At 43.5% G+C, this 24,116-nt stretch overlaps 1 protein-coding gene across 3 annotated transcripts in view; it reads right to left on the bottom strand.

Annotated features, from left to right (window-relative positions):
* Positions 1 to 19,559, bottom strand: part of LOC143942968 (uncharacterized) — a 189,136-nt gene extending 169,577 nt beyond the window's left edge. For 2 of the 3 annotated variants that reach the window (XM_077464615.1, XM_077464457.1), the window contains exon 1: positions 19,166 to 19,558. The gene's annotated coding sequence lies outside the window, so the exon portion shown is untranslated. Of the gene's footprint in view, positions 1 to 19,165 lie in introns of all 3 variants that reach the window. The other variant, XM_077464696.1, reaches the window with a different exon arrangement.
* Positions 19,560 to 24,116: the final 4,557 nt, after the last annotated feature.

The raw sequence follows: 24,116 nt of genomic DNA on the forward strand, positions 1-24,116 counted from the left end.
TTGATAAAAAAAAGCGTGGGGTTCCCCCAAATACCATTACCAGGCCCTTTAGGTCTGGTATGGATATGAAGGGGGACCTTGCGTCAAATTTAAAAAAAGATAAAAAAAATTACGTGGGGTTCCCCCTAAATATCCATACCAGACCTGAAGGGTCTGGTATGGATTTTAAGGGGAACTCCACGCCAATTTTTTTTTTTAAAGAAATGGAGTGGGAGTCCCCCTAAAATTCCATACCAGACCTAAAGGGTCATTTTTATCCGAGCACGCAAACCTGGCAGGCAGCAGGAAAAGAGGGGGGGACGAGAGAGCACCCCCCCTCCTGAACCATACCAGGCCACATGCCCTCAACATTGGGAGGATTCTTTGGGGGTCTGTGACCCCTCAAAGCACCATATCCCCATGTTGACAAGGGCCTCATCCCCACAACCCTGGCCGGTGGTTGTGGGGGTCTGCGGGTGGGGGGCTTATCAGAATCTGTAAGCCCCCTTTAACAAGGGGCCCCCAGATCCCAGCCCCCCCCTGTTTGAAATGGTAAGGGGGTACAAAAGTACCCCTACCATTTCACAAAGAAAGTGTAAAAATGTTAAAAAAGACAAACACACTTTTGAAAAAGTCCTTTATAAAAAATGTAAACATTTCTAAAAAGATTCCAGCAGTGGTAATCCACTCTTGCTATCCAGCGACGGATGATCATCTCTCCGGGATCCAGCGATGGCTGATCTGATCCAGCGACGGGTGATCTCTCCCTCCAGCGCAGCGAATCCACCCATCTGTCTCCACCGGAAGAGACACTGCGGGGATCCTGGCGCCTGACGTTTCTTATATGAGGAGGGGCGGGCCACCCGTCATCTGACCCCGCCCTCCTCTGACGCAGGGGAGAAAGCCTGGCTTCCCCAATGACGTGAGGGTGACCCCACCCCCCTCTGATGTAACGGTAACCTGCGTTACATCAGAGGGGGAGAGGTCACCCCACGTAATTTTTTTAAAAAATTTGACGCGGGGTTCCCCTTAATATCCATACCAGACCTGAAGGGCCTGGTAATTGAATTTGGGGGAACCCCACGCTTTTTTTTTATCAATGACTTCTCTGTATTACGGGGAGCCGACAATTCATTATAGCCGCAAGTGATTTGACTGTTTTTCCTACAGAAATGACATTTTGTGCAGGGACAGTTCTAAGCATGGGAAATATGCGCCCCTTTACAGGCATACTATAGACACCCCCCAGGTATGAAATTTAAAGGAATATTACACTTTTATTGTTTCACTTTAAGCATTATTAAAATCACTGCTCCCGAAAAAACGGCCGTTTTTAAAACTTTTTTTTTTGCATTGATACATGTCCCCTGGGGCAGGACCCAGGTCCCCAAATACTTTTTAGGACAATAACTTGCATATTAGCCTTTAAAATTAGAACTTTAGATTTCTCCCATAGACTTGTACAGGGTGTTCCGCAGCTTTTTGAATTAGCTGTGAACACCCCAAATTGTTCACTGTTCGCCGAACAGGAGAACAGGCAATGTTCGAGTCAAACATAAGCTCATCCCTAGTCTTTGTACTCCTCCTCACCTGGTTGCCGCCACACACGCTTGAAACCATCTGAACCAAATACGTTTATCTTGGTCTCATCAGACCACAGGACAGCAGATATTACGCTGAGCACACTCAACATGTTTGGTCAACCGTGGCAAGGCCTGTTCTAGTAGAATCTGTCCTCAGAAACTGCTGTATGGTCTTGGCCACCGTGCTTCAGGGTCTTGGCAATCTTCTTATAGCCTAGGCCAGTAATGGCGAACCTTGGCATCCCAGATGTTTTGGAACTACATTTTCCATGATGCTCAACCCCACTGTAGAGTGCATGAGCATCATGGGAAATGTAGTTCCAAAACATCCGGGGTGCCAAGGTTTGCCATCAGAAAGTTCTTTGCCATGAGGTGCCATGTCGAACTTCCAGTGATCAGTATGAGAGACAGGAAAAAGAACCACTGCTCCAGGTGTATAAAGATGAGGCTGATTGGAGTATCTTGCAGAGTGCTACCCCTGGCCCGCCTCCATGGGAAACTCGTAAAGAACAATTGGCTGTACATCCAGAACTTCCGATTGCCTTTTATTTTGCTTGACAAAGATAACACCAGAGACATCAAACTGTGGTCATGTAGATGCGTTTCACACATACATCTTGTGCTTAATCCAATGATTACCCAGATTTCACCAGTATGAGAGAGCCCGAGCGATAACACCAAATTTAACACACCTGCTCCTCATTCCCACCTGAGACCTTGTAACACTAACGAGTCACATGACACCCAGAGGGAAAATGGCTAATTGGGCCCAATTTGGACATTTTCACTTTTGTTGCCAGCAGTTTAGACATTAATGGCTGTGTGTTGAGTTTTTTTGAGGGGACAAGCTCTACACTCACTACTTTACATTGTAGTAAAGTGTAATTTCTTCAGTGTTGTCACATGAAAAGATAGAATAATAAAATATTTAAAAAAATGTGAGGGGTGTACTCACTTTTGTGAGATACTGTATATACATTATATTGCGAAAAAAGTATTGGCTTTACACGCACATGAACTTTAATGGCATCCCAGTCTTAGTCCGTAGGGTTCAATATTGAGTTGGCCCACCCTTTGCAGCTATAACAGCTTTAACTCTTGTGGGAAGACTGTCCACAAGGTTTCGGAGTGTCTATGGGAATGTTTGACCATTCTTCTAGAAGAGCATTTGTGAGGTTAAGCACTGATGTTGGCTCGCAGTCTCCGCTCTAATTCATCCCAAAGGTATTCTGTCGGGTTGAGGTCAGGACTTTGGGATGACCCCTTCTTGTTCCAACATGACTGCGCACCAGTGCACAAAGCAAGGTCCACAAAGACACGGATGAGCGAGGTTGGAGTGGAGGAAATTGACCGGCCTTGAGAGTCCCGAGCTCAACCACCAGAACACCTTTGGTATGAATTAGAGTGGAAACTTTCTTTGCAGGGTAAGTCACAGTCACAGGAATCTATGGTCACACAAGGCTAAATGAATGTTTGACCTGAAGGTGAAGGAGATTTATAAGTACAAGCCTAGCACTTTTGCCTTGGAGCTCTAGGGTAACAGGTAAATGCCAACCTGAATGATGGTTGCATGTTCTCTATGCGCTTCCATACATTTTCTTCCGAAGACATGGTGATAGCTCCTGTCTAAATCTACCTTAGTATACTGTACATGAGAGGTTCTAGGAATCTTAGGAGCACCAATGGGAGACAGGAACACAGCGTTGTCACCCTATAACAGGACATAACTAGCCAAAAACCGACAGGATCACCAGTGATTATTATTTGACATGTGCGGTTCGTTTCGTTACGAATTTAAATTTGGACAAATTTCTCGTGATTCGGAAATTCGGATGTATCCAAATTTCTGAATTACAATAGTAACTTATTTAAACTAATCCCAAATAATGAAACAAAATTTTGGACAAAATTTGAATTTGAATAGTTTTCAAGTCTAATTTATTTTCTATTCTGTTCTGTTTTACTCTATTATATTATATTCTTTTATTTTCTATTCTAGTCTTTTCTATTCCATTCCTTTATTTTGTATTATATTTTATTCTCTTTAATAATTCAAGCTCAGTTTGAAAACTATTCAAATTTGAAAACTATTTGAATTTGTCAGAAATGTTGTTGTTATTTCAGAACCGTTTAAAAATTTGGTACAATTGTAATTTGGAAATTATAATAAATCCGAATTTCCGAATAACGAAAAAAGGATGTCCCCTTTTGTTGTTCTTTGATTCAAGTTGGGCTTCCCATAAATCCCTTCACCCCATCCAAGTTGTTACCCCTAAAAAAAAAACAAAAAAAAAAACAAAGACAAAGGACTGACTTCTTTTTATTTGTTTAAGGGTCCTTTCACACGGGGCGGATCAGTTCTGATCCGCCCCGTGGATGTCCGTTTGCTCAGCGGGGATCACTCCGCCGATCCCCGCTGAGCAGGGAGATGACAGGTCTGTCTCCGCACACTGTGCAGGGACGGACCTGTCACAGCGCCGCTCTCCCCTATGGGAGATCGGATAACGACGGACCGCAGTGCCCGTCGTCACCCGATCCGATCCGCAGACGGATGGAAAAATAGCTTTTTCCTCCGTCACACTTTTTCGGATCGGAGCGGGTCGGATGTCAGCGGACATGTCACCGCTGACATCCGACGCTCCATAGAGCTCTATGGAGCACCCGTTCAGGTCCGCCTGAAAAACTGACAGGCGGGCCTGAACGGGACGTTAGTGTGAAAGGGGCCTAATTTATTTTTTAAGGGTTTTAAGGGAAACCACATGTCAAAAAAAAATAAAAAACTTATTATACCCCTATTCATTCTGTTCTTTTTTACTCTATTATATTATATTCTTTTATTTTCTATTCCATTCCTTTATTTTGTATTATATTTTATTCTGTTTAAGAATTCGAATTCAGTTCAAAAACGATTCAAATTTGAAAACTATTTGAATTCGGAAACCATTTGAATTTCTTTTACAAAAGGTTTATTGAAAAATTCACATCAGTGAGACAATACAGGGATAACATAGATCTGCCAAAAACATATCAAAGACCTGTGAAGAGTTACATATAGACATAACAATGTTGGACTCGTGTCCAGCCCATAATAATCATGTAGAAGCATCCAAGGCTGGCCGCAACACGCAGCCGCACGCCATAGAGCAAAGCTAATGGGGCATAGGGCCGGACAGAGTTCATTTGTTCGATGGGGTACCAATGTCAGATAACCACATAACAGATAGAAAGTCAAACAAAACTCTTACACAGCGAGCAGATGGATTTGGGCTGCTTTCAAAAGGGGAATAAAAAACCTGCTACTAGTTAGAGATGCCACTGGGCAGCCTGAGTGCGCTGTGAGACAGATGTAAAAAAAGGAGCAAATGAGAAAAGAGATAGCGATAGAAGTATAGAAAAGAGAGAAAAGGGGGAGAAAAAGAAAACAAATGGGGTAAGGGGGGAAAGGAAGAGGGAGGGAAGAAGGGGGGGCAGCTTGGTCCCTGGAGCAGGGGGGACATCCAACGATCAAAGGGAGAGGAGTACCGGATCAAATCTGGATGGGCGGGTATAAGCCACCCAGGGCTGCCAGACCCGAAGAAATTTAGCAAGGGGATCTGATGCTATCGCCGTCAGTTTTTCGTTCACCATAATATCATTCATACAGTTCTTAACTGCCGCATAGCTAAGAACCGGAGTCTTCCAGGCCCTTGCTATGGTGATTTTGGTTTCAGTAAATAAATGTGCAGCTAGCTGACGTTCCGGACGCAGGAGCTCTGCAATCGGTTTCCACAGGAGGGCCTCAAAAGGGTCTCTCCTAATATCCGCATGAAAGAGTGTACGAAGTAGAGCATATATTCTGACCCATAATCTAGTCACCCTGGGGCAGGTCCACCAGATGTGAGCCATGGTGCCCTCCTGCGAGCATCCGCGAAAACATAGGGGGGAGCAAGACGGGATAAATGTCGCCAGCCTCACCGGGGTGTAATACCACCTATAGAACACCTTATACGCATTCTCCAGAAAGAGAACGTTTCTGGAGCATGTAGGCAGCGCCTTGGTCATAGCCTGCCAGTCCTCCGGATCAAGCCGTTTGCCCAGTTCAGCCTCCCATTGAAGGTGATAGGGCCGGAGCGGCGGTTTCGTAGATGATAAAATAGCTGTATAAATGAGGGAGATCAACCCTGAGGCATGGGGCCGAGATCTACAAAGGCTCTCAAAAGGGGACAGTGTGTAGGGAGCAGACTGGGGCCCAATCAATTGGTGAAGGAAGTGCTTAAGTTGGAGGTAAGTATAAAATTCCCTGAGGGGAATATCATGGGATGACCGAAGGGCTGCAAAAGGGATAATTTTAGTCGGGGTGAGCAAGGAATGGACATCTACAAAACCATGATCTGTCCACCATGCTAACTGACTGGGGTTATCAAAGCCTGGCAGGAATAGGGGGCAGTGTAGAAATCGAAGCAGTGGGAGATGGGGAGATTGGAGACCTGCGGAGTATTTCACCGAATCCCAGAGGCGAAGAGAATGGGCCAAGCCGGGGCCTATGTTCGGTGGGCGTTGTACTTTCGGGAGCCAGGGAAGGGACGCTAACGGAATCGGATGGGAGTCCACCATATCAAGAATTGCCCAGAGGGGCATTTGATGGCGTTCATGTAGGCGGGACAGGGGGGCGATACCTGCTGCCGTGTAATATGCATGCAAATTAGGGACTGAGAAACCGCTGTTAGCCTTACGGGCATAAAGAACCTGCTTTTTGATCCGAGACTTCAAAGAGCCCCAGATAAACAGCATAATTTTGCGTTGGTGGATTCTAAGTACATGGAGGGGTACGGGAACCGGCAACACCCGAAAATAATATAACAGTTTTGGAAAATAAGTCATACGCACCGCCGCTATCCTGCCAAACCATGAGATTGGGAGAGTTGACCATGAGTCAAGCAAACCCGTCAGCTTCCGAAATAAAGGGGGGTAATTTGCCTGGTAAAGCTCTGAGTACTTGGGTGAAAGTCTGATACCCAAGTACGGTAAAGTGGTTGTCCACTGAAAAGGAAAGATTCCATTTCCGCAGGTTGTAGGTTGATAGACATCGCCCTAGATTTCGCTGGGTTAACTGCCAGGCCCGATAGCGCAGCGAAGGTATCCAAAAGAGAGAACAAATTGGGAAGGGAAAGCCTGGGGTTCATAAGTGTCAGCAGAATGTCATCTGCGAACAGTGACAATTTATGCATAGTACCCGCAACTTCCACTCCCGAAATGTCCACATGTGACCGAATCGCTTCCGCTAGGGGTTCCAATGCTAGAATAAATAGTAGTGGGGAGAGTGGGCACCCCTGGCGGGTTCCCCTACGTATGGGGAAGACCGGCGAGTCGCAACCATAGTAGCGCACCTTGGCCTGTGGAGAGTCATAGATAGCCGAGATCCAGCCCATAAAGGAAGTGCCAAAGCCATAGCTGGTAAGTAACTTTGGTCACATCTAAGGAAAGAAACATTGTCTCCAGAGACCTAGTATGCGCCAGATGTTGGACTTGCACGAGCCGTCTAATGGTGTCACCAGCCTGCCTCCGGGGGACAAAACCTACTTGATCTTTTTTGATCAGTCGGGGGAGGAAGGAATTCAGGCGAGTAGCCAGGATTTTTGTCAAGATTTTCACGTCAATATTGATCAGGGAAATTGGTCGGAAGTTGGCCCAAGAGGAGAGGTCCCTATCCGGCTTGGGGATCATCACCATATTTGCCGTCAACATTAACGGTGAGAAGGAGTGACCTCCCTTCACCGCATTGTACACAGCCACCAGGTGGGGGGCCAGCACCGCAGCCAGCTTGCGGTAATACAAAGCGGTGAAACCATCAGAGCCTGGGCGCTTCCCCACCTTCAATTCTTTAATGCACTGCAGGACCTCCGAGACCTGTATGTCCCGGTCCATAAGCGACATCTGGACATCAGATAAAGAAGGCAAGGATAACTCCTTTAGGAAAGCACCCAGGTCCAGAGTGGAGGTGTGAGTCGGGGCGGAATAAAGTTTGGCCAGGCGATAGCGAAATTTCTCCAATACTAGTCGGGGGTTACCCGCCAGAATATTATGGCGGGTGCGCAGAGTGATGGGCTGAAATTTTGGAGTGAAGGTCCGCAACCTCCTGGCCAACATAGCATTGGGTTTGTTTGCCCTGGCGTACCACCTCTGACGAGCCCAACGGTGGGTGCGTTCTGCATCCTCCGTGAGGCATAGGTCCAGGTCCAAACGAGCTTTGTCCAATAGCCTACGGTTTGCTACAGAGGGGGAGTGTGGAGAGAGCCTCCAACCTTTCCTCAAGCTTACGGCGGGTCTGGACCCTCTCCCTCTTCCTCTGGGACGCTATACGAATGACCTGTCCCCGAAGGAAGGCTTTATAGGCCTCCCAGAGCATCACTGGGGAGGATACTGAACCAACATTCGTTTTAAAGTAATCATCAGAGGCCTCGTGGAGGCTCTTAAGTATCGGTTCCAGAGAAAGAAGAGAGTCATTCATGACCCAAGGGGCGCCCTGCGGCTTGTCACAGAGGGAGTAGCATATAGTTAACACTGGGTCATGATCAGACCAGGGGACCGTCAAGATGGAAATGGAGGCTACCTGAGGAAGATGTTTACGTAGCAAAAACATGTGATCGATCCTGGAATGGGAATGATGAGGGTGGGAATAGTGAGTGTAATCCCTGCCAATAGGGTGGTGTTCCCGCCAGACATCGATGAGATCATGGTTTTGTAGGGCCTGCAAGAATTTTTTAGCTGATGGGGAAGGGGATTTATGGGCCGGCGGATAATTATCCATAGAGGGATTAAGTGTCACATTGGAGTCGCCTGCCAAGAAGAGAACACCTCTCTGGTGGGTCTTCAGCAGGGAACAGACATGGGTCAGAAAGGGTCAGAAAGGGGCCCGGATTATTCTGGGCATAGTAACTCATAATAGTAATCTCATTATCCTGGTCGGGGTCAGCTAGCTGTTTACTGCAAATAAACGGGAGCGATTTATGAATGGCAATAAGGACCCCCTTCTGCTTGGTGGGGCCGTTTGCTAGGTAAACTTGGGGATAATGCGCAGAAAAATATTTGGGGGAGGAAGAAGAAGAAAAATGAGTTTCCTGTAGACATGCAATGCCGATTTTAAGATGCTGGAGGTATTTGAATATTTTAATCAGTTTCTGGGGGGAGTTCATACCCTGAACATTCAGGGAAAGCCAATGAAGCGCCATCACGGCGGCTGCATGCAACAGCACGTCTTCTGTTCCCACACCCCAGGGAGCGAAGGGAAGAGGGGAGGGAGCGGGGGGAGAGAGGAAGAAGGTGAAGGAAAAGAAGGAAAAAACAGAGAGAAGAGAAAAGAGATACGAAAAGCATAGAAAGGAGAACAAGCTCGACAGGACATATAAAGCGAGTTCAAAGATGTACAAGAACGTGGGCTGAACGGCCCACTCAGGAGTGTGACCAAGGCCGAGAAACCCATCTCAGCCAAGTGTACACACATCTGGGGGAGCAGTGGTCCGTCGGACCAACCGGTCTAAATTAAACACATGGAAACAGTATTGTTAAATGAACATAGAATAGAGCTAACAAAAACATGGAAACATAAACCAAATTGAGTGTAACAAAAACACAGTAGTAAATATGGGTGAACCTCTTCCACAAAGGAGCGGACGTAAGGGTCCGCCCAAGCCCCCAGAGAGGGCAGCCAAGCCACCGTCTTCCAGGAGGCCGGGCACACCCTCACAGCCGGGCCACAATATCCCCCCCACCCAAATGGAAGGGAGAGGGGTCTAGAATGCAGCAAAATCAGCATCCCTGTGGGCTATCAGTGGGGGAGAAGCTTCCCATCTCCCACCCACCCCTCTCCCCAGCCAGCAACCCCTCCCCAGAGTCCCACCCGGATAGAGCCACCAAGGAACACATAAAAAACAAAAAGAAAAAAGACAACAAAAAAAGAAAAAAAAACAAAAAGGGGAAAAAGGGTGCAGCTGGTAGGCGTCCCGGTGGCAGCGTCAGTGTCGCCCCCGGCCACCAGTATAACAACAGGGTGGCCTGCCCCGGGGCATTCCCCCATAAGCTAAAGCAACAGTCCAGTATCAAATAACAGTCTGATGGGGGGGGCCCTGGGGCATTTCACCAGAACTCCGCGTTGAGAGCAACAAGGGGAGAAAAAACTGTACCAAGGGGAAAAATTATAAAGTAGCGTCCCCACACCACGGGAGCTGGTGGTCAACAAATGAGATAGGGCAACAAAAAATGGGGGGCAGACCTCTTCATCCTTTACCTGACGGCTGGAATCTTTGGGCTTGCAAGTCCCGAAGTGCCTGGGATCCAGATTGGGACCGCTGGGAGGTCTGTGACGACTGGCGGGGTGGTCTGGAGGGTCCCGACCTGGGGGGGCCCGATCTGGGGGGCACGGACGGAGCCTCAGGGGAGGACGAGGGGATCTCTAGCTGGAGGTCAAGAAAATGACGCCTCAAATCCGAGGGTGATGAAGCCTGGGATTGCCGACCCTGGTGGGAAAAGGTGAGCTTGAATGGGAACCCCTAGCGGTACTTGATACCCTGTGACTGGAGGACCTGGAGGTATGGCTTGAGGTCTCGGCGCCTAGCAATGGTGGCCGGAGCTAGGTCCGCAAACAACTGGAGAGGGTTACCTTGAAAGGAGAGGGTCTGCTGCTCTCTCGCTGCCTGCAGAAGTCTCTCTTTGGTACGATAATAATGAAATTTAATGATAACGTCTCTCGGGGGACCCTCGGCGGGTTTAGGGGCCAAAGACCTGTGGATGCGGTCAAACTCAAGCCTCTCCAGGGGGATCTCCGGAGCCAATTCCTGAAAGAAAGCCGTGGCGGTACCTTGAAGATCCGTGAGCGACTCGGGGATACCCCTAATGCGAAGGTTGTCCCTCCGCGCCCTATTTTCTGCGTCCTCTAACTTGTCCCGTAAGGCCACCAGCTCTGAGGACAGCTTATCAACCTCCTCTTCATGGCCCTCAAGGACAGTGGTAGCTAGGTCCATGCGGTGCTCCAACTGGCTGGTGCGGTGGCCTATCTCTTTAAGGCCCTGCACGAATTCAGAAGAAAGCTTACGGGATGCCGCTGTAATTTCGTCCCGTACAATGCTGCGGAACCGCGCCAGCAGGTCGTCCATATCAGCCGGGGGGGGGGGGGGCTTCCCCCATCCATGGGGAATAGGTGCAGGCTGTCTGCGGGGGACGATGGACCCGCCGCTGAGAGCTGAGTCTCATCGTCCGGGTCCGGAGGCTCCGGCGCCATCTTTACTGTGCCTCTGGCTGAGGCCTGTGCGGACTTGCAGTGCTGCTGGCTCCTCGGCGGCTTCCTCGCCGATCGATGCATCACCGGAGCCCCCGCGGGATGTTCGGGAGCTGGCGGGGGTGAGTATGGCACGGAAAGACTGCGTCTATGTCGGATTAGGCCGGTGCTAACGATCCAACGGCGCGGAGCGAGGGAGTCAAGCTGCCATCTCCGTCGCTCGCGCGCATGCGCCCGGAAACCATTTGAATTTCACCCGAAATGTTGTTTTGTTATTTCAGAACCGTTTAAATTTGTTACAGTTGTAATTCGGAAATTATAATACATCCGAATTTCCGAATAACGTAAAAAGGATGTCCCCTTCACCCCATCCAAGTTGTTACCCCTAAAAAAACTAAATCAAAACAAAGCCAAAGGACTGACTTCTTTTTATTTTATATATATATATATATATATATATATATATATATATATATACAGTGGTGTGAAAAAGTGTTTGCCCCCTTCCTCATTTCCTGTTCCTTTGCATGTTTGTCACACTTAAGTGTTTCGGAACATCAAACCAATTTAAACAATAGTCAAGGACAACACAAGTAAACACAAAATGCAATTTGTAAATGAAGGTGTTTATTATTAAAGGTGAAAAAAAATCCAAACCATCATGGCCCTGTGTGAAAAAGTGATTGCCCCCCTTGTTAAAACATACTATAACTGTGGTTGTCCACACCTGAGTTCAATTTCTCTAGCCACACCCAGGCCTGATTATTGCCACACCTTTTCACAATCAAGGCATCACTTAAATAGGAGCTGCTTGACACAGTAAGGTCCACCAGAAGATCCTTAAAAGCTACACATCATGCCGAGACCCAAAGAAATTCAGGAACAATTGAGAAAGAAAGTAATTGAGATCTATCAGTCTGGAAAGGGTTATAAAGCCATTTCCAAAGCTTTGGGAATCCAGCGAACCACAGTGAGAGCCATTATCCACAAATGGCGAAGACATGGAACAGTGGTGAACCTTCCCAGGAGTGGCCGGCCGCCCAAAATTACCCCAAGAGCGCAGCGACGACTCATCCAAGAGGTCACAAAAGACCCCACAACAACGTCCAAGGAACTGCAGGCCTCACTTGCCTCAGTTAAGGTCAGCGTTCATGCCTCCACCATCAGGAAAAGACTGGGCAAATATGGCCTGCATGGCAGAGTTCCAAGGAGAAAACCACTGCTGAGCAAAAAGAACATCAAAGCTCGTCTCAATTTCTCCACAACACATCTTGATGATCCCCAAGACTTTTGGGACAACATTCTGTGGACCGATGAGACAAAAGTGGAACTCTTTGGAAGGTGTGTGTCCAAGTATATCTGGCGTAGAAGGAACACTGCATTTCATAAAAAGAACATTATACCAACAGTAAAATATGGTGGTGGTAGTGTGATGGTCTGGGGCTGTTTTGCTGCTTCAGGACCTGGAAGACTTGCCGTGATAAAAGGAACTATGAATTCTGCTGTCTACCAAGAGATCCTGAAGGAGAATGTCCGACCATCTGTTCGTGTACTCAAGCTGAAACGAACTTGGGTTCTGCTGCAGGACAATGATCCTAAACACACCAGCAAGTCCACCACCGAATGGCTGAAGAAAAACAAAATGAAGACTTTGGAGTGGCCTAGCCAAAGTCCTGACCTGAATCCTATTGAGATGTTGTGGTATGACCTTAAAAAGGCCGTTCATGCTCGAAAACCCTCTAATGTAACTGAATTAGGACAATTCTGCAAAGATGAGTGGGCCAAAATTCCTCCAGGACGCTGTAAAAGCCTCATTGCACGTTATCGCAAATGCTTGGTTGCAGTTGTTGCTGCTAAGGGTGGCCCAACCAGTTATTAGGTTTAGGGGGCAATCACTTTTTCACACAGGGCCATGATGGTTTGATTTTTTTTCACCTTTAATAATAAACACCTTAATTTACAAATTGCATTTTGTGTTTACTTGTGTTGTCCTTGACTATTGTTTAACCACTTGCTTACTGGGCACTTAAACACCCTTCCTGCCCAGACCAATTTTCAGCTTTCGGTGCTCTCACACTTTGAATGACAATTACTCAGTCATGCAACACTGTACCCAAATGAATTTTGTGTCCTTTTTTTCCCACAAATAGAGCTTTCTTTTGGTGGTATTTGATCACCTCTGGGGTTTTTATTTTTTGCGCTATAAATGAAAAAAGACCGAAAATTTTGAAAAAAAACGCATATTTCTTTGTTTCTGTGACAGAATTATGCAAATTATTAATTTTTCTTCATAAATTTTGGCCACAATTTATACTGCTACATATCTTTGGTAAAAATAACCCAAATTAGTGGATATTATTTGGTCTTTGTGAAAGTTAGAGAGTCTACAAGCTGTGGTGCGAATCGCACAAAATTGATCACATCTGATGTACTGGTGGCCTATCTCGCTTCTTGTGACCCAAACAAGTCAGGAAAGTACAAATACCCCCCAAATGACCCCTTTTTGGAAAGTAGACATTCCAAGGTATTTAGTAAGAGGCATGGTGAGCTTTTTGATGTTGTCATTTTTTTCCCACAATTCTTTGCAAAATTAAGATTTTTCATTTTCTTTATTTTTCTCCACAAAATTGTCATTGTAATAGGTTATTTCTCTCACGTGGCATGTGTATACCACAAATGACACCCCCCAAAAAATTCTGCTCCTCCTCCTGAGTATTACAATACCACATGTGTGGGACTTTTTCGCAGCCTGGCCACATAGAGAGGCCCAACATGCAGGGAGCGCCATCACGTGTTCTAGAAGCATAAATTACACATCTAACTTGTTGACTACTTATTACACTTTTGAAATACCAGGACAATGACACGTGACACTGATGACAGATGGCACTGATACGTGGCAATGATGACACTTATACGTGGCACTGATGACACGTGGCACTGATGACAGATGACACTAATATGTGGCACTGATGACACGTGGCACTAATACGTGGCACTGATGACACGTGGCACTAATACGTGGCACTGATGACACGTGGCACTAATATGTGGCACTGATGACACGTGGCACTAATATGTGGCACTGATGACACGTGGCACTAATACGTGGCACTGATGACATGTGGCACTAATACGTGGCACTAATACGTGCCACCGGTGACAGATGGCACTAATACGTGGCACCAATGACACGTGACACTGATGACAGATGGCACTGATAAGTGGCATTGATGACACGTGACACTGACAACAGATGGCACGTGACACTGACAGGTGGCACTGATGACAAATGGCACTGATACGTGGCACTGATGACAGATGGCACTAATACGTGGCACTGATGACAGATGGCACTATGTGGCACTAATAACACGTGGCACTGATGACAGATGCCACTTATACGTGGCACTGATGACAGATGGCACTGGGGACAAATGGCACTGACAACAGGTGGCACTGGGGACAGATAGCACTGCGGGCAGGTGGCACTGGGGTGGGGTGGATTGCACTGGGGTGGATGGCACTGGGGCGGATGGCACTGGGGCGGATGGCACTGGGGCAGGATGGCACTGGGGCGGATGGCACTGGGGCGGATGGCACTGGGGCAGGATGGCACTGGGGCAGGATGGCACTGGGGCAGGATGGCACTGGGGGGGGGGCATGGCACTGGGGGGGGGGTGGCACTGGGGGAGGATGGCTCTGGGGGAGGATGGCACTTTTTATTAAACTTTTTTTTTACTTTTTTTTTTTTTTTTTTCTTTTTTACACTGACGGCTGCTGCAGCCGTTCTTCTCTCCCCTCTCACACGCTGTCTGTGTGAGGAGGGAGAGCGGCGCTGAGAGATGATCTCATATGTTTACATATGAGATCATCTCCCATTGGACACGCCGATCACGCTGTAAACGGCCGCTGTGATTGGCCGTTTACAGCGATCTGTGTTTGCCTGTCCCCGGGGGACACGGCAAACACAGAACTTCCGCGATGCGCGCCCGCGGCGGCGCGCATTGCGGAAGTAAACACCAGGCCGTCCAGGGACGGCCAGGCACGGGAAGCCGCCCGCCCTAAGGCCGTCATTCGGCTATAGGGCGGGCAGGAAGCGGTTAAATTGGTTTGATGTTCCGAAACACTTAAGTGTGACAAACATGCAAAGGAACAGGAAATGAGGAAGGGTCAAACACTTTTTCACACCACTGTATATATATATCAATTTTTTTTTTTTTTATGGATTTTAAGGGAAACCACATGCCAAAAAAAAAGAAACAAAAACACAGAGACAGTTTTTGACAATTCCTGTATTAAAAAAAAACAAACGAAAACAATGTTCCCCGAAGAAAATCCAGCACCAAAGGACTGACTTCTTGGGTTTGGATGCAAGCGGATAATGCTTATTGCCTGGCTGTGCAGGATTAGGGGAGCCAGTTACTAGCAGTCCTTGCAAGAGATAGTGCTACAAAGCAAATTTTACTTGGCGAGTAGTAATTGGTCTTGCATAGAAACCCTGTCGATGATGACTTGCTCAGCACTCCTCAACCAGGTCAACATTTTCTCATACTTTATCCAACACCTGAAAGTCTTGGCTTGAGTTATCCTTCAAGTGTTACTTAGCTTTCAAAAATATTTAAGGGGGAGGGAGGCAGACACAGGGACCTGCCCTTAATAGACAGCTTTCTACAATAAATAACAAGCCATCACGTTTACAAACTGCTACAACTAGTTTTCCTTGTTGTTAGATTAATGATAACATTAGGAACAGGATATATGAAAATTGTGGTTGCTACACAAGAAGCTTGGAGCTGCAGCTTACACATACCATTTTGCAGAAGACAAAATTTTACTCTCGTACTGGAAGTTCTACAATCACACCAATATGGCGTATGAAGAAGGAGAGATGATTGAGTTCTTGACCATTTCGATGACCAGGATTACAGGTAAAAACATCTGAGCGCTGTCAAATGTATCCAGGAATGGTTATACACAAGAAACAGGTTCCTGAAATAGCGCTGCCTTTTTATAGAGCTTCAATAATTATTCTTTAATGCTTAATGAGATGCCATCATAATGAAAGTAATTAATCAGAACATATAGTCCAAAGGGAATTTAGAACCAATGCTTCCTTCAATTATGGCTACATACTAAATATGCTATATGGCCAAACATTTATGGACGCCTGACCATCACACCAGTTGGGGTTGCTGGACATCAAATTCCAACACCGGATGAATGAAATCAAGCAATCTTCTTTGACGTATAATCTCATACTGATGCATTTTAGACCATTGTGTGGCTCCAGATGTGGGGCAACAGTTTTGAGAATGCTCTATGATGTTCTAGCATGAATGTGCCCCATGTACAAAGTCAGCTCCATTAAGACATGGGTTGATCAGTTTGGTGTTGAGGAACTTGAGTAGGCTTTACAAAGCCATAAACCCAACCATTTGGAACACCTATGGCAGGGTTTCTCAACCAGGGTTCCACAAAAACCCTAAGGTTCCTCAAGAGGTTGCTAGGGGTTCCTTGAGCAACGGGCAATTTTTGCTTCTCAGATAACTTTCCACTCATACCATTGATCTGTAGAGCTACTCGTAAAGGGCTACCTCTTCACAATGACTTTCCGCTGACCATCACACTAATGTATCATGAGTTGAAGATATAGAAATTCTTAGCAGGGGCTCCCTGAAATAGGAAAGTTATTCCCATGGTTCTTCTTTGTTGAAAAGGTTGAGAAAGACTTCTCTATGGGATGAATTGAAATGCCAATTGTGAGCCAGGTCTTCTTCAATGCCAATGTCTTATAAATGTCCTTTTGGCCAAGGGAGTACAAATTCCCCCTCCAAACTCTTGCGGAAAGCCTTCCTAGAAGAGTGTAGGCTATTATTGGTGGAAAAAAGGGGGCAACTCCATACGAATACCCATGGTTTGAGAATGGGATGTCCAACAAGTTCATGTAGGTGTGATGGATTGGTCATGTGTCCACCAACCTTAGTCTAAAAATGCTAATACAAGTCCTAAATTTTAGAGAGATGTGCTAATATCTAGGAGATGCAGCTATGCAGATTTAGGATTTCATTCTTTCAAATACGTGAAGAGTGCTAAATCCTTTTGGTTGCAAGAGACAACATCTCCACTTTTCTTTGGTCCATTTTTCATAGCTCAAACCATGTAAGTAATTTCTAAATAAAAGTATGTAGCATTCAACAGCATACATGAGTATTGGAAACTATTAGCAAAATTTTGCCCTGACTTCGGCAAATGCATTGGGGTCACCTGGAACAGTGGAATTCGTTTTTTTTTTAAGGTTACTTTGTGAATTAACCTTGGGGTACAAACGCCCCTTTCAGCTAAGTTCACTTCTGCAATTTAATAATATTTTAAAACATTTCAGCTTCAACCAGTAATTTTGTGGCAAAAAACACTCCAATAATCTCTAATCTTGGAGAGTACTAGATGCAAGAAAAAGATTTTCCTTTTTATTGGAATCATAACTTACGCACAAACACTGCAAATCCCAAAACTCACTGTAGGTACAAATTACAAGATGATACTTGATAAAAATATAATATAATAATTATTAGTAGTAGTAGTAGTACTACTACTACTATCACCATTCTAATTATTGTTATTATGAGGGGTCTTTATAAAGTTTATGCACTTTTTTATATTTAATAGAGATAAAAAAAGTGCAGATTTTTGAAGAACCCTCATATTATTATTTCATAATAATATGATATAATAATATTATTATAAATAGTACTACTGATACTACTATTGCTACTATCACTATTATCATTATTGTTATTATGAGGGGCCTTCATAAAGTTTCTGCACTTAAATAATTTAATAGAGTTAAAAAAGTGAAGAATTTTTTTGAAGAACCCTTATATTATTATTTCTTAATAATATGATATAATAATTAAACTACTACTACTACTACTACTACTACTATCACTATTATCATTATTATTATTACGAGAGGTCTTAAAAAAGTTTCTGCGTTTTTTATATTTAAGTTAAAAAAAAAGTGCAGAAAGTTTTTGAAGAACCCTCGTATCATTATTTCCTATTAAAATAATAATAATAATAATAATAATAATAATAATAATGATACTGCTACTACTATTACCACTATCGCTATTATCATTATTATTATTACGAGGGATCTTCAAAATGTTTCTGCACTTTTTTATGTTTAAAAGAGTTAAAGAAAATGCAGAAAGTTTTTGAAGAACCCTCATATCATTATTTCATAATAATATAATAATAGTACTACTACTACTGTCACTATTATCATTAATAGTATTACGAGGGGACTCCAAAAGTTTCTGCACTTTTTTTATATTTCATATTTCAGTATTTTATATTTCATGCAGAAATTTTTTGAAGAACTCTCATTGTTATTAGATAATAATATCAAATGTTGTTATTATTGATGTTGTTGTTGTTATTATTATTATTGTTATCGTTTGATAATAATAATATAAACAAATATGTTTCTACACTTTTTTATGTTTAATAGAGTTAAAGAAAATGCAGAAAGTTTTTGAAGAACCCTTATATTATTATTTCATAATACTACAATAATAATAATAGTACTACTATTGTCACTATTATCATTAATAGTATTACAAGGGGTCTTCAAAATGTTTCTGCACTTTTTTATATTTCATATTTCAATATTTTATATTTCATGCAGAATTTTTTTTTTAAGAACTCTCTCATTATTATTAGAAAATAATATCAAATAATAATAATAATAATAATAATTATTGTTGTTGTTATTATTGATGTTGCTGTTGTTGTTGTTATTATTATTGTTATCATTTGATAATAATAATATAAACAAATAATAATAATAATAATATTTTATTAATATAATAATTATCATTTAAAAAAATATATTTTTAACACATATTATCTTGTGGATTTTTAGTAAATTAACCTGGCCAAACAGTTATTGTTGTTGTTATCATTTGATAATAATAATATAAACAAATAATAATAATAATAATAATAATAATAATATGTTATTAATATAATAATTATAATTAAAAATATATATATATTTTTAACACATGTTATCTTGGGGGTTTTTAGTAAATGAACCTGGCCAAATAGTTAGAAATTGAGAACTTTTAAGAAACACTAGGTTATCAATAAAAGCGTAACAGATTTAGGATATCGTTCTCTCAACTGCCTGGAGAACCTGATTGGTTGCAGTAGACTAGGCCTCCACCATTTTTTGGTCCATTTTTGCTCAATTAAATCCTTGAGCTCAAGTATGCAAGTATGTACTGTATCAGAAGCAGAAAATAAAACTAGAGGCTTTGGCTGGGAGGAGATGAGTAGCACTAACCTTGATAGAAGCAGATTTATTAAATTTTTCATTGCAGACATCCCTCCACACATTTCCATAGAACAGGGCAAAAGTATTGAAACTTCTATAGCTATAGCCAAACTAGGAGTCTGCATCAAAAGTTGAAGATAAGGCGATGATGAAAGTGTAAGAAATTCCAAGTCCATGAGAGGTAAAGGTAATGGAAAAAAAACAAAAAACAAAAATAGCCATATGTTCTTCTCCTTGTCTATTTAGTCTAGAGAAATCAGGTTTGACATGTGAGCCGGTTGAAGATGTTGGTAGAGAATGTAAAGAGGCAGCAGGTGAAAGTTTATGTAGGTCAGGTAAGGGCGTGCTTACTTCACTGTTCAGTGAAAGTCCAAGATGAAGAAGGTACAGGTGTTTTTTTTGTTTTTTTTTGGGCTTTATGCTGTGGATTTAGAGAAAAAAAAAACTTTTTGTTTTAATTTTTTTTATTTTTTTTTAAATGAAGAACTTTTGCTGCAGACAAGTAGCTTTAATCATTTGCTAAAAAAAAAAAAAAAAAAAAAAAAAAGTTGGACATAAATTTTCAGCAATTTAAATATTAACCATATTGAATTATAATACCGGCTTAAAAGACAAAATTTTGACAAAAAAAGTGCAAGGTTCCGCGTTGGTCATTTTTCGTTGCATGAAGCAAGAGAAAAACATTTCACTCCATTACATTTATAGAGATTCCGGTACAGTAGATTAAAAAAAAAAAGACTAGCAGCAGAAAAATAGCCAAATTCCCTTGAGTCTGCCCTTTCTTTCTTTTTTTTTTTTTAGGATAGACCTACATTCATCCTGATCGTTTTTAGATTCACTAGCTATTAATTAACTCATGACCTCTGCTGCCACCACTTTCAGGAAAATAATACTTTCCTCCTGCCTGAGGTCATGACCCTGTCTCCTTGTTTTCATCTTCGCTTTGAAACTGCTGAATTTTATTCGCACACTTTTCTGTAAATTTTTCTTTTTAAAGTTAAAAAAATTATTGAAAATTTTTCAGCCTCCCAGTCCTCCAGTGGATCTACACATACATTTATTCTTGGAAATAGGACTACATTATAACACCAAAAGTATTGGGACACCTGCCTTTACACGCACATGAACTTTAACGGCATCCCAGTCTTATGCTGCGTACACACGATCGGAATTTCAGCAAGCAAAAGACCGATGAGAGCTTTTCATCTGAAAATGCGACCGTGTGTATGCTCCATCGGAATTTAGCTGGCCGAATTCCCGCCAGCAAAAATTTGACAACATGTTCTCAATTTTCCTGATGGAAAAACTTTCGGAAATTCTGATCGCGTGCATGCAATTCCAACGCGCAAAAACTCACACATGCTCAAATTCCACTACGAGATGGAAGCTATTGGCTACTGGGTATTGAACTTCCTTTTTCTAGTCCCATCGTACGTGTTGTACGTCACCGCGTTGTTGGCGGTCGGAATTTGGTGTGACCATGTGTATGCAAGACAGCTTCAGCGGAATTCTGTCGGAATTCCATCGGGAAAACCATCAGACCTTTTTCCGACCATAATTCCGATTGTGTGTATGCGACATTAGTCCGTAGGGTTCAATAGTGAGTTGGCTCACCCTTAGGGAAGCCTAGTATCTAGAAACCAATTTGGCTATGATTTGGTTGTAAAAGTAGTGATTTCAGCTTGGTATTACAGAGGGTCATCACATTCCCTGGGACAATTTTCTGTTGGAGTTGTAGGATATAAAATCCCCTCCATGATAAAGCTGGTACACATAAACTATAATACCAAAAGTATTGAGATGCCTGCCTTTACACACAGATGAACACACAAACAGTCTTAGTCCCTAGGGTTCAATATTGAGTTGGCCCACCCTTTGCAGCTATAACAGCTTCAACTCTTCTGGGAAGGCTGTCCACAAGGTTTAGGAGTATGTCTATGGGAATGTTCAGTGCCTGACCTCACAAACGCGCTTCTGGAAGAATGGTCAAACATTCCCATAGACACACTCCTAAACATTGTAGAAGGCCATCTCAGAAGAGTTGAAGCTGTTATAGCTGCAAAGGGTGGGTCAGCTCATTGTTGAACCCTACGGACTAAGACTGGGATGCCATTAAAGTGGTTGTAAACCCTTACAACACACTTTAACCTACAGGTAAGCCTAGATTAAGGCTTACCTGTATGTCCAAGAAATATCTCCTAAACCTACACAGTTTAGGAGATATTTGCCGAAAGACAGGCTCCGCTGTCTACGGCGTATGTGCCGTAGACAGCGGCGCGCAGGCACACTGAGTGCGCCACTGTCAACGGCGATATGCCACGCATGGCGGCTCCCGTGCACATGCGTGGGAGTGACGTCATCGCGGCTTCGCCGAATGACAGTGGCGGGGCAGCAAGACCCACCGAGAAGATGGATGCGCCAGACTACAGGAGACAGTGGTGACTTCGCTGGCTCCTGTGTCAGGTAAGTGACACATAATGGACTACTATGCGATGCATAGTAGTCCATTATGCTTTACCTTTGCAGGGAATGAAAGAGGAAGTAAACTCATCAGGTAAACTCATCAGGGTTTACTTCCTCTTTAAAGTTCATGTGAGTGTAAAGGCAGGCGCCCAATACTTTCGATAAAATTGTGTATTTTAGGCTATTTTTCTCATCTGAATGAATTTTCTTTTGGTATGGCCAATAGTGCAATACTGCATTATGGCCACTAGATGGAGGTGACGAGCATAGGAAATACATAAATCTTTGTAACAAGTGAAACAGTATAAGCCCTTGTACACACGGTCGGAGAATCCGTCAGAATGTGTCCTATCGGACCGTGTCGTCGGATAATCCGACTGTGTGTGGTATGCATCGAAATGATTCCGTCGGAATATCCGTCGGACCGAATTTGCTAACATGTTGGAAATATTTCCCGACAAACTGGTTCGATCGGACATACTCCGATCATGTGTAGAGAATTTTGATCGGACCAAGTGCCATGCATGCTCAGATCAAATTCCTACATCAAAGCTATTGGCTACAAGCCCGAACGTAGTCCCATCGTAACGAAATTACGTCATCACGTTCTGAATGATCGGATTTTTCGACAACTTAGGCCGCGTACACACGGGCGGACTATCCGTCCAACTAAGTCCGTCAGACAATCCGACAGACAGTCCGTCCTACTTTTGAATGAACGGACTTGACCACACACGATGAACAGACAGTCCGCTGAAAGCTTGCGCGATGACGTGTACAGCACGTACGACGGGACTAGAAATACGACGTCCAATACACTGCAATGCAACCTTCGGCCGTGTAAATCCTTTCTGAGCATGTGCCATACTTAGTCCGTCCAACTTGCCTACTCACGAGCGGACTGTCCGCTGAAACCAAGTTTGGACGGACAATATTACGGAAATTCCGAAAGACTTAGTCCGCCAGACTGTCCGCTGATAAAGTCCGCTGAAGCCCACACACGAGTGGACTGTCCGCTGAAACACGTTTCAGCGGACCAAGTCCGTCAGACAGTCCGCCCGTGTGTACGCGGCCTTAGTCCGACCGTGTGTATGCAACAGTTTCGGACAAGATCCGACGGACAAAATCCGACGGATTTGGTTGTCGAAATCTCCGACCGTGTGTACAGGGGCTTACAGTTCTAGAGAATGTTGGAGAGAATTGGCACATACAGTGCCTTGAAAAAGTATTCATAACCCTTGAAATCGTCCACATTTTGTCATGTTACAACCAAATTGGGATTTTATGTGATAGGGCAACACAAAGTGTCACATAATTGTAAAGTGGAAGGAAAATTATAAACGGTTTTCAATTTTTTTTACAAATAAATATGTGAAAAGTGTGGCGTGCATTTTGTATAGCGCCCCCCGAGTCAATACTTTGTAGAACCCCCTTTCACTGCAATTACAGCTGAAAGCCTTTTTGGGGATGTCTCTACCAGCTTTTTACATCTAGAGAGGGACATTTTTTTCCCATTCTTCTTTGCCAAATAACTCAAGCTCTGTTAGATTGGATGGAGAGTGTCTGTGAACAGCAATCTTCAAGTCTTGCCACAGATTCTCAATTGGATTTACAGTATCTCACAAAAGTGAGTACACCCCTCACATTTTCGTAAATCTTTTCTTCTATCTTTTCATGTGACAACACTGAAGAAATTACACTTTGCAACAATGTAAAGTAGTGAGTGTACAGCTTGTATAATAGTGTAAATTTGCTGTCCCCTCACAATAACTTAACATACAGCCATTAATGAGCTGCGCTAAATGCAAGTAATTCAGTGATTGGAAATCCAAAATTCATTAATTAAAAATCCAAAATTCATTGATACAATCAATGTGAATACAATAGTGCTCTGCCACCAATATGTAAACACAAAATGTATTAAATAAATAAGATATAAATACAGTAGTGCTCTGCCACCAATATGTAAACACAAAATGTATTTAAATACATAGAAATTAAAAATGAATCCATACTGAAATAAAATAAATACGAATCAAATCAATGCAAGTTGTTGAAATAACTTATAACACATAAATGAGTGCACAACACATAATGAACAATAATTGATATTTTTATAAAAATAGTCCAAAGAAAAATCCCAGCAGATTCCACGTGCAAAAGAATCGTAAAAAATCCAGTGTTGAGTGGAAACAAACACCGATGAAAATTAGTGCTATGAAGACCAAAAGAATGCCGCCACCAATAGCTAATTATGGCCGCTTACTGGAACGATAGATCCCTATTCAATGGGACCAAAAATTGCATGGAAAAGTGACCAGGGTAGACCCCCAAGGGAAACCAGGCAGGAACCTCTCTCTCCCAATCCTCAGGATGTTGAAGCTACAATGAATCAATCAGTATGAAAAACAAGGGAACACTCGCATAGCGTAAAACCCTTTAGACTTTATTAAGTAGTTGAGTGTACAATGTACAGGGATAGGGACAATTGTAGACA

This window comes from Lithobates pipiens, unplaced genomic scaffold (assembly GCF_037356315.1).
Source record: "Lithobates pipiens isolate NorthernLeopardFrog02 unplaced genomic scaffold, aLitPip1_a1.2 Scaffold_1, whole genome shotgun sequence".
Lineage (NCBI taxonomy): Eukaryota > Metazoa > Chordata > Amphibia > Anura > Ranidae > Lithobates > Lithobates pipiens.